The 6,000-nt window shown below is 46.2% G+C and overlaps 1 long non-coding RNA gene across 1 annotated transcript; it reads right to left on the bottom strand.

The window, feature by feature from the left end:
- Positions 1-2,524: 2,524 nt before the first annotated feature.
- LOC136472491 (uncharacterized) lies at positions 2,525-3,306 on the bottom strand. Its single transcript, XR_010762366.1, has 3 exons — positions 3,091-3,306; positions 2,698-2,878; positions 2,525-2,614 (listed from the first exon to the last, which is right to left on the bottom strand). It is a non-coding gene; the product is annotated as an uncharacterized lncRNA (long non-coding RNA).
- Between the last annotated feature and the right edge of the window lie 2,694 nt (positions 3,307-6,000).

Genomic DNA, 6,000 nt, shown 5'->3' with positions numbered 1-6,000 from the left:
GCCCAAATGGAAAGGGCGATGGTTGAACAAAGCGGGACATCTTACACTAGTCACTTCGGTCCTCTCCTCCATGCCAACCTACCACCTCACGGTGTTTCCCTTGGCAGCATGGGCTAGAAGGAAGATTGATAAAATCAGGAGATCGTTCCTTTGCAAGGGGGAGGACAACGCCAATGGCGGACACTGCTTGGTCAACTGGCCAACAGTTACCAGACCCAAAGACCTAGGAGGTCTGGGGGTGCCTGACCTTGATAGATTTGGAAGAGCTCTCCGGTTACGCTGGCTATGGCAAGAATGGGTGGAGGATTCTAAGCCATGGCTAGGCTCTGAACTCCCATGTAGTGATGTGGATCACCTCCTTTTCAACGCTTCAATCAAAATTACTTTGGGTGATGGCGCAAAGACTCACTTCTGGCACCACAATTGGTTGGATGGGGAAGCTCCAAGGTACCTAGCTCCAAACCTGTTTCGACTTGTTTCAAGAAAGAACTCATCGGTGCAACACGAACTCTGGAACAACAATTGTATGCGTTCACTAAGGGGAAAGATCACATCGGCTGTCCACATTGAATAATTTGTGTCCCTTTGGATACGAATTCAGGACGTCCATCTGCAGCAGGGCGTTCGGGACTCCATCACCTGGCGATGGACCCCGGATGGGGTTTGCTCCACCCATTCAGCTTACCGAATCCAATTCCAAGGTTCATTCCGGTTTTTCCGTACTAACATAATTTGGAAAGCACAGATAAAGAACAAATGCAAGATCTTCGCTTGGATTCTAGTGCAAGACAAAATTCTCACAGCACAAAACCTACAAAAGAGAGGGTGGCCACATCAAGATCACTGTGTGCTTTGCAACGGGCCCTTAGAAACCGGCCTACACCTTTGTTTGTGTTGCCCATTTGCAAAGGCAGTCTGGGACCAAATCCTCTCTTGGGAGAACTTCAGTGTGCTGCAGTCACAGCCTCAGGGGGACCCGTCGAGATCAGAGCATGGTGGGAAGAAGCGGCAAAAAAGTGCCAACCACTGAACGCAGACGGCTCAATGGGGTAGTGATCTATATATTTTGGAATATTTGGAAAGAGAAACAGGAGAATTTTCAACAATACCACAGAGACGGTGCCACAAGTGGCCACAAGAATCAAGGAGGACACAGAGCAAAGGAAGAGGGCTTTCGCTTACGCTTAGCAGTCTCCCCTTTTTCTAACCGTGAGGAAAGTGTTTTTGTGGTGTTTTCCTGCACCTGGGGTCCTTAAAACCCTTTTCGGAGTGTCTTCCTCCTTGTACATAAACTCTCTTTCTCTATCTTAATTGAAAGGTAGAGCTCTTGCCATTGCGTTAAAAAAAAAGATTTTACAAGCGCCTCCCGCCCTCCTAGAGTAAGTTACCCTTCCAACAACTTGGCTTAGCCTTTGTTTTGCTCTCATTGGTTTTCCGGCAACTATTTTCTCGAATATTTTGAAGGATTGGAATTCCCATGTATTTAAGAATGTGAGAGCCATACTCAAAAAGTAAATATTATTACATGCATCAATCAACTATATAGAGAATATTTCACTCAGTTCAGACATTCAGAAGGAAATTGTGTGATAGACATAAGCCTATGTATTTTAATCAATATTGTTAAGAATATGCTGTTCTGAAATCTGACTCTGTTACGAGCTTTAAGTCAGGACCTTGCTTATAAATAAATGTTACTCCCTTTCCTCCGTTACCTGCAAAGAATATTTCTCTTTTTTGAATCGGAGGCAAACCCCATTTCCATTATTACTAACGGAAATACACCATTTTAGAAGACAGTTCAGATAGAAAGAAGAACAGGACCCAAGGCAAACTTACAACTACTAACGCTAGCATACATGTTCCAACTAGATAAACCTGAACCAACAGCAGAGATGCTGAGGAGCCATAACAGAAGAAGTTTGATACCCCAAAACATACTGTCTAAAGGATCCCAATCCCTCCCCCCCCCCCCCCCCCCCCCCCCCCCCCCCCCCCCCCCACCCACCCACCCACAAAACTGGACCAGACTCTTTGGTAGTCAAATCTCGAATAGGAGAGCTTCTCATCCCTTCTTGTTGCCGCCATCGTCATCCTTCAGTAACAGTTGACCATCCTGGCTCCTCTTCTTGCCCAGCAGAGAAGCAGCAATCTTCAGCATTGTATTCCCTCCAGCTTCCAGAGCCTCCTTGTCGATTTCCTTGAATAAACCTGCCCAGTAATTCATGAGGGCATATGCATGACATATGATTGATATGGGATTTACTAGAGGTTTCCCCTCAAAACACACTTTGTTTCGAGCTTTCCAAATAGCCCAGCATATTGCCGCAATCCCAACAGTGTGAAACTGTTTTCCTGCAGGCAACCACATGTCACGCCAATTTCAGCACTGGTCAAATGATCTGGGCACATTATTAGCACCAATACATTTTGCAATTATCGCCCACACAGCCTTGGCTGTGCTGCACTGAAAGAATAGATGAGAAAGAGATTCATTGTGATTACAAAAATAGAAGGTTGGATCACCTGGCCACTTCCTCTTCACCATGTTATCTTTTGTTAACACTGCGTTGTTCAGCATAAGCCACAGAAAAATCTTGATTTTAGCTGGTACCTGATATAAGCCAGAATCATTCACAGTCAAGGCATCATAGGCGCAAAGAATATTTCTTGCTATGTGCAAAGAAATTTCATTACTGTTCAGTTCAATGCTTTGTTGGATCTGATCGTACGATCTCAGATCACTTCCCTTCGATCTTTTTCTGAATCCAGATTTGCACTCTCGATCACAGATCTCATTGAACTCTCGACGCTTCCTGTCTTCGAAAACATATGTTCCTGCAAGGCTGCAACCCAGGTATGATGGGATGATGCAGCTCTGAAACGATGAGGAATCAAGTGGCCGATCACAAGAGTGCAACTGAACTAGCAATCCCGGAATGAAATGCAGGACCAAATTCCGTTACCCTACCCATTCCCGTCCCGTTCATATGCAACGCTGAACATTATAGGTCTATGTATAGGTGCTGTAGTAGAGACACTGGGAAGCAAATCCAGGGCATAAATTGAAGGGGGAAGAGGTGGGCTCACCGGATCATTGGCATCATCCTCGTATGCGGCGCTTCAGGGCTGCGAGTTCTGCAGGCAGCGCCACCAAGCTTTGGCGGCGGTTGCGCCTGGGGGCGTCCGTCCTGTAGAGTGTAGAGCACCGTCTCATGCTGGCGTCCTCCGACAAACCCGGCGAATAACTGGAGCAACGTGATGCTGGAAACTTTCTCCATCCGGAACAAGGGTGGAGGCCGGCCGCCGGCGGGAGCATCCGTTGTCCGCTGTGCCCTCCGCCGCCGGCGACAACGGTGGAGAGATGGTGGACTCGGTCAACAAAGTTTGCAAATTGACCCCTTATTTGGCTCGTGACTTTCCCAGCGACCCAATTGTTCCTTTTTTTTTCCCAAAAAAAAACTGCTAAAGGTCCTAATGTAGGCTAACAAGAATTGCTAGCCTCAAAATGAAGTCCTTACCGTAGATACAAAAAATATCAGGCTAATACTTTTCCATTACCATAGATAGAAAAATATCAAGCTAATATTTTTCCCAACGCACAATTTCTCGGACGACTAACACTTTGGATGCAAACAACATAATAGAGCATTAATGTATCATCGTTAGCGAGTTTGTTAGAGAGCAGCATCCTTGCATCATTGTTGTCGAGTTTGTTAGGTTTAGTTTCATGTTGAAGGTTAGGGAGAACGTCATATAAGGTAAAGTAGCCTTCATCTATGAGATTAATCTTTTGAGTTGAATTAGGCTAGAGACCCTTGGTTTATTGTGGGATATGGTAAACCTAGACATGGTGCGGCATTTGTAAGACCTCGATTTACTTTGGTGGCCCTATGGACACTCTTTAGTTTTGCTTTATCTAGTTTTATTAGGACTTAACGATGTAAGGGGTGAAATAGAATTGCATAGATAAAGTTTGTTGCTTTAAATTTTAGAGCCCTAACTCATCATTTCTTGGAGCTTTTCGGTCCTTTTACCCAGGCTTGGTGCCTTGGTGCTTCCGTCGGCCTTCTCCTGTTCTCCAGGCAACCACTTTGACCTAAGTGTGTGATCTTCCTTCACAACCCGATGCCTTGAACCCCTACTCTGACTCCTTAAGATGAGGCAATTTCAGTTCACCCCCCTTACCAAACAACACCAAATTGTGTTCACTTGTGCAGGAATAGCCTATAATGCACAACTCTTAATAAAACATAAGTTTTATGGGACCAACTAATCATACCCTATATAGACTTGTACATGTAGTCTTGTATTAGGTCTACTCAAATGTAACTTCAATCTACTGCAATATAAATTGGTGTGAATGCTCTATACGTATATGAGCCCTGGGATTATCACAGAAATGCAAAAGCCTTGGAATTTCTAGTTAGAAATTCCTACTCCGTTTCAATGGTCAGAGAAAGAGATCAGGGAGAGATAAGCGTCTCTTTGTTCTTGAGATTTTTACCATTCTAGATTTATGTTAGGCTGGGAGAGGCTTCTAATCAAATGTCTTAATTAAGGTAATCCAAGTATTGATTTTGTGCAAGTTTGTTCCCCTCTTTAAATCCTAAATTGATCTTTTTTGAGCTATTTTTAGACTTTTTCATGCTGATGTGGTGGATGCTGTGAATCTAGAGGTGTTTTTGAAGCCTAGAAACTTGTCGAAATCATGACTTGAAGTGCAACATACATCTCCTCAAGTTTCTCATCCATAAACCCTCTTCTGTAACTTCTTTCTAGATATTCTTTCTATCTCTTTTTGCAAAACATATGTAAAAAACCCACATGATCCAACACTAATCGTATATACCCCCCGATTGGCAGCTCATTAATATCTTATTCGGTTAATCCCCTAACCTCTTTAAGCCACTCTAATCCCCACCAATCCAAACACTGTTGGGCGAAGGCTCGCCTGGCATAGCTCCTACCCTGGTCCCCGACCTCTGCTAGCCTATCTAACGACCCTCACGATGGGCGCTCACCTCTTCGCTGCGAGGGTTTACGCTCGTCTTGTTTTATCCATGTGCGCAGGTGTCGCCGTTGAAGGCTTGCCTCACTGAAGATCCACGACAAGCGAAGCTCCGGCGACGGAGAGCGGACCCCTGTCCGGGATGCACGAGGGTTTGGTGCCCATCGCGGGAAGGGCCCGCTTCAGTGATTGCGGGCGACAGCCCTGTCTAGGCGATTAGGGCACAGAGTGGTTGGCCAAGGGAAGGGAATTACCACCATACCCCTGACTGTTGTATAGCTATTGTCTTCTTAGGTCCGACCCTAGTGTAACTTCACCACGACCCCGGGTGTGGTTTATAAATACCCGGGGCGCTCGTGTAAGAAAGGCAGATTTCATCTTTTTCAAACAAATTAATGGACATTTAATCTGCATTTTTCCATCACCTTATGCATCTTTACCTTCACCCGTCCCTACGTGTTCGCTTGAACTCTCTCCCGTGGGAAACCCTCGGCCTCTCCCCACGTGCCCCTCAGCAAGGGTGAGAGGCCAGGAGTGACCCATAGTTGGCGACCAAACAACAAAACCCTTAACCTAACATAGGTATTTATAGGCAACAACACCAGCATCAAAGGCACGCAGGTGTCACGTATCCTGAGAAAACAGGAGCCTAGAGACCGCCGCAAATCCCGAGAAAAATGGGAGCACCCCCAGCAATCGCCTGCCACTTCTAACTGAAAACAAGGCCCAAAAACATTAAAGCCCAGCACAGGTCGAGCACGATGGGGGCGTCACTGGATTGGGACGCAGGCCAGGTACCCTCGCCTACTTCCCTCCTCAAATTTTAGAGCTCCGACCCATCATGCTAGGCTCGACCCTCGAGGGGCTACTGTTGGGGGAAGGCTTGCCCGACACATCTCCTACACCGGTTCTCGACCCCTGCTAGCCTTTCTAACGACCCTCACGGTGGGCGCTCACCTCCGCTGCGAGGGTTTACGCTTGTCTTGTTT

The sequence above is a fragment of the Miscanthus floridulus genome, chromosome 8, assembly GCF_019320115.1.
Source record: "Miscanthus floridulus cultivar M001 chromosome 8, ASM1932011v1, whole genome shotgun sequence".
Classification (NCBI taxonomy): Eukaryota; Viridiplantae; Streptophyta; class Magnoliopsida; order Poales; family Poaceae; genus Miscanthus; species Miscanthus floridulus.
The sequence above is the reverse complement of the archived record's forward strand: the minus strand, read 5'-3'. Positions and strand labels throughout refer to the sequence as shown.